General features: G+C 34.9%; 1 long non-coding RNA gene across 1 annotated transcript in view; it reads left to right on the top strand.

Moving 5' to 3' along the window:
* Window positions 1-11,056, top strand: part of LOC102578323 (uncharacterized) — a 25,714-nt gene extending 14,658 nt beyond the window's left edge. Inside the window, exon 3 of the long non-coding RNA XR_001473744.1 lies at window positions 11,013-11,056. This is a non-coding gene — a long non-coding RNA (uncharacterized lncRNA). The remainder of the gene's footprint in view (window positions 1-11,012) is intronic.
* Window positions 11,057-13,438: the final 2,382 nt, after the last annotated feature.

A 13,438-nucleotide genomic window follows, 5' to 3' on the forward strand; every position in this document is an offset into this window, starting at 1 on the left:
TTTAATTTTAAATTTTAATATTATATTATATTTTTAAAATTATTTTTATTTGGCCCACGGGCCGGCCCTACCTATATTTCTCAAGCCCCACAAATCAGCAGGCTTATTCAGGCTGGGCTAAAAAGCCCTTTTCTTAAATGGGCTCCAAAAATCTTAGTCCAGCCCTATTAAATCCCGGGTTAGGCCAGGCCGGCCCAACGGGCCTAGCCCATATTGACGGCTCTAATATAGACACGTGATTTTTGACCGAGCATAAGACTTTACACTTGTTTTTATTCCTTAAATATTTATTTTAGGTTAAGTTAGATATTTTGATTTTTGTCTTATTTTAGTAAGTTTATTTTAAAAGATTTGAAAATAACAAAAAAGAAAAGATATTTTCAATATATTAAACTTGTTGGACATTTAAAAAAGAAACTCGTTGGACATTTAAAAAATATTTTCTTTGATTATAATCTTTTTTTTAAAAATATTTTACATTATTAATAATTCTGATTAAACCAAAGTAGCGTGTGATTTTGATTTGCTTTAATATCATGCTGGAATGAGTCAAAGATTGTTAGAATAAATAAATAAATAAATAAATATATATATCAGTTTTTATTTTGGGCCTAAGAATTATATGAAGGGATGGAGTTTTAAATTTCAGTTATGTGCTTTTGCGGGCTATTTTTGCTGTTAGTTTTATTATTATTTTGTACCAATAATAAAATATAATTTTTAATATTGCTTTAATTAGTTGATATTTTATTATAATTTATTATTTATATGTATAGTTAATTATTATTTTTTTAAAAGTAAAATAAAACTAAAACTAAAAATAAGAAAATAACTCACCCCCACAAATCCCATATACTCACCGTTATCATACCACATTCTCGAGTCATGATGGCACCTACTATACCCTACCAGTAGGTAAGCCAACCCGTAACCCAGAACATCAAGCAATGAGTGAAAGGGCAAAAACTAGCGAAAATAATAATCTAAACCAGAATAACAAGGCGGAAGCAACCCAAAATAAATATATACAGAAATACCCTCCCAGAACCTGGAAGTCACTAGTACAGAGCTATACTAATAAAGAGTACAAGTCCCAAAGTGGACCACAACAGAGCGTGTCTCAAAGGCAACAAGACTAGCTAAAAACAAAAGAAGGAGACAGAACAAACCCCAAAAACGTCAAAGTAGCTCAACCCTCGTCTCCGAATCACAGCTGCAAAAGAAGGCTGGAACTAATCACCGCTAGTAACTGGTACTGGGACCTGCATCACAAAATAGATGCAGAGCGTAGCATGAGTACCAACACAACATGTACTCAGTAGGTATCATAGGTCGACTGAGCAAAAAGGGTAAAAACAATAAGAAATGACAGAATCAAGACACAGAGAGGTCAAAGCGAATAAGAAAAGAAAGCACACGAGCATACCAGAAAAAAACTAAGTACAACTAAACTAAACCTAACTGGACCCCCAAAAGCCCAGAAGGTACACTCGTGCGCAAGTTCAAATAAAACCTGAACGGACCCCCATAAGCCCGACAGGTACACAGCAAGGCTAAGTCTACTGAGAAAGAAGAAAACCGGGCTCCCAGCCCAAAGTAACTAAGATAATCCATCAGACCCCACCCAGCCAGCAGTACACTCCCAGCCCAGCTAGAAAGAGTGACCCTAGGGGGCACCCAACCAAACAGTCCACTCCCAGCCCAGCTAGAAAGAGGGACCCGTGAGTGAGGTAGATATCGCGAGTCGTCCTACCATGCAGTCAGCTCCCAGCCCAGCTAGAAAGAGCGACCCGGGGACACCCAGCCAGCAGCACACTCCCAGCCCAGCTAGAAAGAGAGGCCCAGGGGCGATCGCTAATATCACCGAGTCTACCCAGCCAGCGATACGTTCCCAGCCCAGCTAGAAAGAACGACCCCGGGGGTGATGGTATCTTCAATAGGATTCAATCCAACAACAACCACCGTGGAACGCTGTCCACTCTAAGATATCACATAAAAGGCTCCAAACCTATACTATCTCAATCCCATGCCTCGAGTGATGCACCAAACCTTCAAAAATGCGTCGGAACCGCAGAATAAGAGGGAGAACATACAGAAGTGCAGCAAGTAGCGATAACGCCTAATCTAAGGCTCAAACTATCAGACTCAAGTCTGCTATTCCAGTCTACAAGGAGCTAAGTCATCCGAACGACGTCGGCAGAAAGTCAAGGCTATCCAGCCCACACGGGTCATAAGTCTAAGGCAAAGCTAGCCTAACCTAGACTAAGGACATCATGTTTACGGTTAAGGATGAACAAGGCATGCAATACATAGCATGCAAGCATACAATAACATTTAACACATAAGCATGCAACTCTACTAAACCGGTTAACATGATACTATACCCGAAATGTGACCAATCGATCCTAACATGAGGTATCTAATCAAAATAAGGTAGTAAACTGGTACCCACTCCCAATTCACTACAATCGACATGCTTTTACACAATTAAGCTCAATCTAAAAGAAAGGAAGCCGTAGCCTACCTTAAGGCCGATCGCGCGCTCTCCAAATCACTTTACCGGACTTTTCCCTTTCCGAACAGTCTAGAAACGCTGCCCCGCTATCAAAAATAGAATCACAATGTTACTACGGTCATTTAGACACCAAAATTACAACAAACGGAGACGGGTCAATTTTGGAGTCAAAATGAGAATCGTGGGACCCGCACCAAACTGTCCGAATTTAACTCCGTCAAGAGATCCTAAACAACACCCCAAACTTGTGTTCCAAAATGGAACATAATTCGAGGCTCAAAACACAATAAAAACCAACAAGCAAGAAACCACACTTTAATCAACTAAAAGAAACCCTACAGCATCAGTCTAAACTCGAAATAAACAAGAATCGAAAAGTGCCCAGCACTCCTTGAACACTCTACGACGAAGTCACGACAATTCTCAACATGTGGGACTTCGAATCACCCAGAACCGAGCTAAAATGAGTGAGATATGACCAAAACAAAAATACTAAAAACAAAAACTCGAAAAAGGTACTGCAGTCAGGTTTTATCGCGAAATTACCTTGAACTACGTGCACCCAACAACTTTCGAACACCCTACAGCGAAGCCACCAAAAATACGAAGCTTCTGCAATTTTTCCAACAACTAAAAACTCCAACGGGTACTCCGATCTCGTTCGGAACTCCGTGCACGCAAACGACCAGGTGACCGAACTGTCAGTCCCAGCAAGTCATAAATGACTTGGGGTCGCTATAAGAACGCTCTAAACGACACACAGAAGAAAAGACACAGAAATGACCAAGAGGGTCATTACAAACAGTCACCCCTATACCCACACACGACAAAAAAATAAAAAAAAGGATTGAGTTGTAATTTTTGACGGCTTCAACTTCACAGATTCAAAAGTCTGCAACTATTAATATTTTTGGGAAATCAGTAGATTGTTAGGCATTGTTTTTCGTGGTTTAATCTTCATAAGAGATAACATTTATTTCTTCTTGGTATAAGTTAATGTCACGATTGTTCAAGATTTGATTCCAATGTTATAAAGTTATTCAAATTTTATGTGTTTAGCTTTGCCAATATACTATTGAAATACATGTAAATATTTGTATTGTTGTATTTGGATTAAATATGATATAACATATATCGCTTCTTGCTTTCGTTGATAGTACAATTTAAAAATCATTATTTTTTTTAGTAAAAAAAATGCATTTTTTATACGATTTAATCGTTATCATCCGAAGTGTTTTAGATTCTTGGTATTCTATAGATCATAGATCTAATGCCAGTTTCAAATGTTGTGTGAATATAAATGTTAGGTTTTTTTTTATTTTAAAGGGCTCTTTTATGTCCATTAATTCAGAATATTAGCTTTTGCGGTGATCACTTGCAAATAATCATGCCGCTTCATTGGTTAAGCGAAAATATTTGTTAAATTAGATATAGCCAGATATGTCATTAATTATTAGTTACACTATGTTTGGATCATTGTTACCCATTGTATTGTATTGTATTATATTGTATTGTATTGTATTGTATCGTTACTATACCTACAATGTTTGTTTTGATTGTTACTTAAAATGTATTGTATTGTTAAATTTCATTGTTACGTAACAATGAAAGCCCTATTTTATGGAACAACCAATTTGGTGTGTTCCCATTGTTTCTTAATTTCCTTTTCCAATTATATCTTTACATAATATTTCAAAATACTATTTTACCCTTTACCTTAATTATTTAAATCTAGTCAAACCTCCTACCCTAGAATAATTAAGGATATTTTAGTAAATTTATAAATTACAATACAGTATGATACAATCAAACCAAACAATTAAAATGTTATTAAACAATAACAAACAATACAATCTAGCCAAACATTGTATCTATCATACAATAAAATACAATACAATAGAGTACAATACAATACATTATGAAACAATGGGTAACAATAATCCAAACAGAGTGTTAAAGTGTGCCTTTAGTGTATTTGTTTATTTAGTTATGCTTTATTGTAAATTAATAATTATATTTAAAAAATTATAAACTAATGACATTCTGTTTTGCTAGAAACGATAAGTACTATCATGTTAATAAGACAATGTAATTAATTGAATATAATATTTCGTGGGCAGGTGATAAGTTAAATGTAGAAAAGTTTGGTCACTTTAACATTTTACTATTTATTTTTAGACTGCTTTAATATAATCATAGGTATATATTAGGCTCTATTATACATTAGATGAGTAACAATAATAATTAAATTTCATCTCAATTAAGAATGTGGTTCCACATCTTTTTGAGATACTTAAGAAACTCAAGGATGCGGTTACGCACCTTGGCCAAATTATTTTAATAATTAATTTTGTTAATTCAAACCAAGAGGTGTAAATTGAGATTATTAGGTGTGATGAACTCGAGAGGGGAAGACAATTATGTCTCCAAATGTCAAGATCGAGAATGCAGTTATGCATCCGGTTTAAGACTAATAAAAATTCTAACAATTAAAAAATAAGCAAACCATGACATATATACACAAATTATCCAAAAACATATCAAGATAAGTATAACTCAATAAAAGAGACCGTGCTAGAACCACGAGAGTACTCGAGGGATGCCTAATACCTTCCCCTCGATCAACAGAATTCCTTACCTGAATTTCTGGTTCGCAGACCAAACAAAGAGTCATTTCCTTTTGATTAGGGATTAAATAAAATGTGACTTGGAACATCATAATTCAATTCCAAGTGGCGACTCTGGAAAAAATAAAAAAAATAAAAATTTATCTCTTAATTAATACGGACACTTAAAAAAACCCTTTCCACCGTGCGAAAAAAGAGGTGTGACATCTCTGACGACTCCGCTGGGGATACTAACCAGAATTCGAGCTTTGTTATGTTGACTTTTATTTTATCTTATTATTTATTTTTTTGGATATATTGTGTGTGATTGCCTGATATGATACTTGTTGCTCTTTTATCACTTTTTATATTGTTGAACTATAAATTGTCTTTCTTAGCGCAACCATCTGAGTTGGCATGGTTTAATGGTGTCACACCCCAAATCCGGATGTGATGGCACATGTCCATTTCCCACCGGACACGTCAGCCTAACCCAACCACAACGATAGAGAAGTAGAAATACGAGAATAAAAGATAATAAATAAGCGGAAGACTTTAATTAAGACTCAACACTACCCAGAATTTGGTTGTCACATGTACAAACCTCTAAATACAGAATTCGAATAAAAATATACAAGTCTCAGAGTATAGTTCTCGAATAGAACAAAACTGAAAGTAAAGATAACTCAAGGGCACGTCTGGAATGAACCGCTACCTCTCGAGTATGTCCCGAAGCTCAATCTGCTAAAGAAAGAGTATGTCCCAAAGCTCAATCTGCTAAAGAAAATACTAAGCCGAATCTGAGAGAGCTGTCAACCTACACAATTGTGTAGAAGCAAGGGTGAGTACCGAAAACCACAGGTACTCGCAAGTAACTCTAAACTAAGCAAAACTAGCAGCTACAAACAACTCCTTTCAATCCCAACCGAACCACCGAAACTTCAATCTAGCAGCAAACCAACCAACCTATACTCATATTCAACAGCCAGAACCAACAGTATATCCTCATCAACCTCAGATCAACAAATAAGAGCAAGTAGATCAAATTCCACATAAGAAGGGTAAACCGATACAATCCACACATCACAGACAAAGATAAGGCAAATGCGATGCAAAATGCAATAATGATGTCATGTAGTCGTGATGCATGTCTGTCCTACGATACACATCTGTTGACGTAATCAGTCCGCGCTGAATACTCAAATCAGAACCCATGGGGGCCACACATGGACCATGTATCACCGCCGGAACCAGATCCCATCGGCATCCAAATCGCTAGTCGGAGCTAGTCCATCTCATATATCTCTAGCCGGAACTAGTCTCAACTGTGTCTCATATCCATCCATCATCATATCAGTGTCTCAGAACTCATGCAACAGATAGTTCACACATGTGATGAATAATGAATATGCACATATCATCAATCACAATCATATCACGATCACATCATAATATTGTTGACACCCAATTTTGACCCTCCCCGATAATAATTAACTTCTGAGCTTCTTAATTTTCAAACGATTTAAAATGATTAGATTTATAAAATTCAAACAGTTTCAAGATTAGTTTAAATAATTTCAGTTGATTTTTATAGTTTTGAATAATGAATATGTTTCATATAATTATATACATAATTAGTATATTTTACAAATGTTTGAAAATCATATCAAAGATTTTACTTTGTTAAAATAAATATTTTATTAATTTAGTTTTTAGTTCGAATTATAGTTTTAATCTTGGATTAATTAGTTCATATATAAATCGATTAGTTTATAATTAAGTTAATTATTTTATTTCGTTAAAATTAAAGAGCTCATAAATTAATTATATTAATCCGTACCTCTTGAATTCTAGCCGAACTTATCCTACTCAACTAAATTTGGATACGTCTTTAAGCTCCACTTGGTTATGACTTAGATTTGTATGGCTAACTTAAATTCAATTTTATCTTGATTAATTTTTTTAAAACACCAAAATTTTGGGCTTTTTTCCATTCCCTTAAAATGACCCAAATGCTCAACCCATTTCCCATTCTGGTTCCAATTCATTTCCTCCAACAACCTATTGTCTTCCAATTCCCTTACAATTCCCACCGACCCAACACATTATTTGAGCAGCCCATCAAATTATGACCCAACCCGGCCCATTCATCTATTCTCAAAAGAATCCATCAACCTTTAACAACAGTCCAAACACGTTCACTGAAGCAAACGGAAAAGCAGCGAGGAACAGAGACGTACGCTGCGAATTCTGTTTCTTCTCCAATGTCCTTATCGACATTTAATATCGTAACAACAAAAGGGAGCACGCGTTTCTCCCCTTTCCCTTTTCGGAATGAGTTGAAAATTGCAAAGAAAGGGGTGTCTGGCCGAAAATGGTGAAAGTTTTTTAGATTTTGAAATTTGAATGGACCCTTGAATCTAAAAGGGGACCCGAAATTCCCCCCATATCAACCCTAATAGTCCCCTATATATATTTTCTTCTTACTCACATGAGGGGGGATTTTTTGGAGTTTGAAAAGTTTATGTTGAAGAAAATGTTGAGAGAAGCTTGGAAAAACAGAGGGGAAGAAAGTTTCAAAAAATAAATAAATATAAATACAAGAATACATACAAGGAAAAATCAGTAGTTATACTCAAGCTAGAATCGATAAAAGATTTTCTTTTGTGCTTGCCATTGGAAAAACTTGTCGGAATCTCGTCGTGGTAGTGAAGTCGCCGTCCCTCTGCTCGCTCTGTCTCGGTTCACTGCCCTCATAAAGTTTTGTTCTTTTCTATGTATGAACCGGCTCCTCCCGAGTCTATTTTGGACTCCACCCCTACATATCCGAGTTGATTTCCCATCGAGTCAACCCCCTTTCGAGCTAAAGAATTGACGAACAGGTCCCGAGAATTGAAAGAAGCAACAGATCGAGAAAATCGAAAATTTGGGCCAAGGGCCCATTCTTAATTCAAAAAATTGTATTTTTGGGCCTAAGCCCACTTATTAGCTATTTTATGTTAGCTTAGGATAGGTACAGGTGATTCAAATGAGCCAAAAGCTCAAAACGAAAAAGGGCCCAAATACTGGCCCAGGCGGACAGAAACCAGATTTGGGCCCAACTCTCTATCCCTCTCTACTTTACCGTGTTCATTTTACTTGTTAGTATTTGCCGCTAATTTTAAGGTTGAACAATTCGAATCCCCGAAAGATACCCATTTCGAATTAATTACTTAACTAAATTACTCATCTTTCACTTGACTTAAAAAATAAATAAATGATAAATAAATAAATTTATGAAATGCTTCACTTAGATAATATTTCATTATTTTTCTATTAAAATGGTTTCAACTATAAAGTAGTTCACTTTTGCAATTCAAGATAAGTTAAAATATTTTAGCCAAATAATTAATTGTCGGATAACCGCGTATTAGCGGACATTCTGGGGTGCTTTTAAAAAACCTTCCTAGAATGTTAATAAGAACCTCGAACCCTTTTTAAGTTTTCAATAGATTTACTGTTTTAGTCTTTTGAAAACAACAGTTTTCTTGATTTTTCTTAAAAATTAAGTGGCGACTCTTAAACCAGTCCAAATAATATTTTAAATAAAACAAATATTACACATCATCTGTCTCAATCACAACCATATCACGACCACATCATAGTATTACACATCATCTGTCTCAACATCAATGTATGTATCAATCATAGCCTACTCATGCTCTTCTATCCCCTCAATATCAGTTATCACATGACTTATTCAACAAATTCAAGTCACATATAACACATTTAGCTCGTTTTATTTCCCCATCTTTCATTTACAACAATTTCAATCAACAAATAAAACTCATCCTCAATCCCCATTACTCCCCAACACAATTAGGAAAGTAGTCATGCGTAGTCTAAGAGTTTTACAAAGTTTGGAAGCCACTTGCCTTAAAACGAACTCCAAAAGTTACTTGACTTGAGCCCTTTCCTTTCCGAGTATAATCCGGATCACGATAATCTATTCAAACAATTATTCACAATCACAATTCGAGTCCAATATAAATGGAATCCCACAATCAATACGAATCTAACAACACCAATATCGTGAAATTTGGAGAACAAGGGTAAAATGGTCAAAAATCTCGTTCCGGAAAATATTCTCGAAATCTGGAAATTTTTAGTGAAAAATGTTCCCCAAGAAATTTAGAATCCAATAGTGAAAACCGTTTCGAAAAAGGAGTTGAAATTAATTCACAAACTCAATTTGAAAGAAAATCCACGTTCTTGAAGAAGCCTAAAATATTCAGATCCGAAACTCCAACCCGAAAATGAAATATCTCTTAAAAAACATCTTACTCATGCTTAGATAAGTTCAAATATGAAATTTCATCAAAAAACGGAGTTAAGATCGACCTTGAAATTCTCAATTTATCAAACTTTAACTTTACCGGAAAGTCCAAATTGTACGCGTTTAATATGATGAAAATAATCGATGAATCAATAATTTTTATGTTAAAATCAGTTTTACCCATAACATAAGGATCGTAAATATATCTTTTTTATCAAAAAGGGAGTCCAAATCGATAAAACCCCAATTTTTCCCAAGAGATTTACGGATAGGAAAAAAAACCAGATAAAGAAATTATGAGAAAATGTCGAATTGAAGATTGAATACTAACTCTCATATTAATTCAAGAAGAAACCCGTAAGAATCATTCCATTCCGATCTCTAGAACTCCAGATATGCTCAAAATACCAAATGAACACAGTCTGAGATTTTTATAACAGTACATGGCTGTTATGCACCAGAAAAACAGCAGTTAATCTTTCACTAAAAAGGCCGTAATTTCCTCATACGATAGTGAAATGACCCGATTCTTTTTTATAAATGTCTTAAATAATGATACGGACCTGCTCGTTCAATCGGAGCTCAATTTCATGCTCGTTTGCCCAGTCAAATATCATTTCTACTCGGTAAACAATTATTTCTTATTTGCGATAAAAATCCAATCTCGGGTTAGCGAAAATGCACCAAAATTTGCAGATAAGTCCTATAATTCATGATCAAAATTTCAGAACCTTCAGAAATTTTTTTCGACCTTTAAAACTAATAATGAACCCTTTAGTTGCCACAATTTGCTGAAATAGTGTCAAAGCATCCAAGAAGCTTAAAAGCTCACCCAAAACTCATTTGGCACTTCCCGAACACAAACCAAATATGCTACTAGCTTGAAAATGACATTTCGGACTCAATGAAATCGTCGGAATTTGAATTCGAGGTCTCCTTGACCCGGTATCCGATAAGGCGTCAAGAAACTAACTTTAGGCTCAAAAACTCGAAACGCACTCGGGGCCTCTAAAAATTCAACCAAGACTCATTCTAGACTTAGAATCACCCCCTGAATCCAACGGTGCCCTCGGAATTCCATTTCGAGCACCGGAACCTCGTTTGTTGACCAAAGTCAACTCTTGATCAAAATTTCACAATTTTAGCAACTTAGGACCTCAAATCTTCGTTTTAACTCCAAATTCGACTCAGTAAATTCTCATAGACCCATTTCAACATTCTAAAATTGCTGGAATCGACGGAAATCCGATTCGAGTCTCGAAACTCCAAATGACTCGAAATAGCACTTTTAACCAAACTTTAACTCTTAAAAACTCAACTTTCCAAAAACTCAACTTTTCATCAATTTTCCTTCAAACCAACTTCAAAAATACAACAATTAGGACTCGGGGCAACTATCGGGAGGGGTAAAACGGTCATTTTATGAAAATTTCCAAAAATGACTTTTAGGGTCATTACAAGGCTAACCTTAGACAAAATCTTGGCTAAGTGGGGTGTTGGTCATATGAGGATGAGTGGGGTGTAATGTCTAGGCGGCATGTGTTGAAGCAGTAATTTTTCCATTTTCGTTACTCAGGTATGACAAAATTCATAAAGGTAGCACAAGTGAAGATGAAACTGGATCACGATTAGGAAATGCAGCTACCAAGTATGTTGTAATTGAAGAAATGGAAGATCAAGACCATGGTCCTTGAGGTTTTACATATGACATTCTAACAATGTTGCGCTCTGATGGCGTTTTGTATTTGCAACGGAAGGAAATGGACAAAAAAATGCGTAGATTTTCTAGCAAATGAAGTTCAAGTCGTATACATGAAGAAGATTTGTTAATCAAGGAAGATGAGGAAGCTGAGTTTTTTCACCTAGTAAACTTTAAGACATGTGGCTTATAGAAGGGAAATTTATTACTCCCTATGTGCTAAAAAAGTAATGATATACATTTTTATAGTTAGTAAAAATTTAACTTTTAAACTTCTCATTTTACCCCTAAAGTTAGGGGTGAAAGTTTGGTATTCAGTTCAAGATTTCCAAATTTTGAGTTCGATAGTTAAAAATAGATTCAATTCAGTATGGTATTCAGTAATACCGTATTAAAGTTGTAGGATTTGGAAAAGAATGATCACAAATCTTTCTACTTTTTGTTTGTTAAAATCATGTCCTTTTCTGACTAAGTTAAAGAAAAAGAGAAATTGGTCTCTTCTTTTGTTTAGATGATAATGTTAGTGGAATGTGAGACAAAATTATATGAATTAAAGTTTGATTTCGATATGTAATCCGATTGATTTGATGTTATTTTTATTCTTTATTTGATTTCAAGTATGCATAAAAACAATGTAACGTATATTTTACATCCACACAAATATCTATACATATTTTTAGTTTAAGATTACAAAAATTTTAAAAGTCGTCTATACTTTCATAAAATTAATATCCCATGAAACTAAGATACACAAACTAAAACTAGCGGAGTAACTTAGTACTAATTCGATTTGCTTCATACATTGTTTTAGTACTAGACATATAAGCTCGTAGCTAACACAGACTCAATAACATACATAGAATTTGGAAAGACAAATAATTATTAACACGATTATTATTAATTTACGAGACTTTTACGATAATTTTTTTCTATTCAAATTTATGTGATACAAATTAATTTTCGTGTGTATTATCCCATGAATTTGGCGCCTCGGAGCACCCAAAAACATTTTTTGAAAAATCTTTATGAGGACCTCTGTAATGAGTTGGGAACCATCGCTTATACTCACACTATTTTTCTTAACGCTTATTTCCGGATTTACTGACCCTTTTTTAGGAATTACGTAAAAAAATTCAATTTTTGGGTGTATTAGCCTATGGATCTGGCGCATTAGAGCACCCAATTTTTTTTTCTGAAAAAAACTTTATGAGTAATTATGTAATGAGTTAGAGATCACCACGTATACTCACACCAATTTTAACGACTATTTCCGCATTTATAGATTTTTTTTTTAGAAATTACACAAAATTCTTGATTGTTCGTGTGTATTAGCCCATGAATCTGGCGACTCAGAGCACCCAAAATTATTTTCTAAAAAACTTTATGAGAACCTCTGTAGTGAGTAAGGGAACCACCATATATACCCACACCATTTTTAATAGCTATTTTCGCATTTATAGGCCATTTTTTTATGAATTATGCAAATTCCTTGATTTTTCGTGTGTATTAGCCCTTGAATCTAGCGCCTCAGAGCACCCGAATTTTTTTTATGAAAAAACATTATGAGGACTTCCGTAATGAGTTAGGGAACCACCATATATACTCATGCAATTTTTTAATGCCTATTTCTGCACTTACAGACCTTTTTTTTAGGAATTATGCAAATTACTCAATTTTTAATGTGTATTAACCCATGAATATATTGGTGATATGGCTTTCAGACGAATTTTTTGTAAAACTCTTTATGGAACCCTTCAAAGGGAGTTGGGGGAGCAGTACGTACAATTTTACCATTTTTAGAGTGATTTATGGGCATAAGGAGTCAATTTACATTAGTTAGGCGATTTTCTCAATTTTTCATGTGTATTATGTAACATCCGGCAATTTGAAATAGCTAAGAAGAGGCTTAGAATTTGAAAATTTTCAATTTTTGGAAAGGATTTGAAAATCTAGAAAATTTGGCTAAGTATGGAAATCAGTGATTTTTGGCCAACTTTGAGCAGTCATAACTTCTAACTCAGGATGAGTTAGGAGTAGTTCCAGTTATGGTTGTGAATCTTGTGGAATGATCTTTCCAACGCCACCGAGTTTGCTCAATTCCGAGTTCGTATGAGCGAGTTATGGCCTTTGAAAGTTGGGCAGTTGACAAGGAAATCCGTCCGGGAATCATTAAGGGCATTTTGGTCTTTTCCCTAGCTATTTCTTTTGAGGATGTATTGTTGTATAGGGCTGATCTTTGGATCATTTTGTTCCATTTTTAAGAGAGTGAAGGCTAGGGCTTGAGAGTGAAGAAGAGAAGAAGA

Source organism: Solanum tuberosum, unplaced genomic scaffold (genome assembly GCF_000226075.1).
Source record: "Solanum tuberosum cultivar DM 1-3 516 R44 unplaced genomic scaffold, SolTub_3.0 scf00116, whole genome shotgun sequence".
In the NCBI taxonomy this organism is placed as follows: Eukaryota; Viridiplantae; Streptophyta; class Magnoliopsida; order Solanales; family Solanaceae; genus Solanum; species Solanum tuberosum.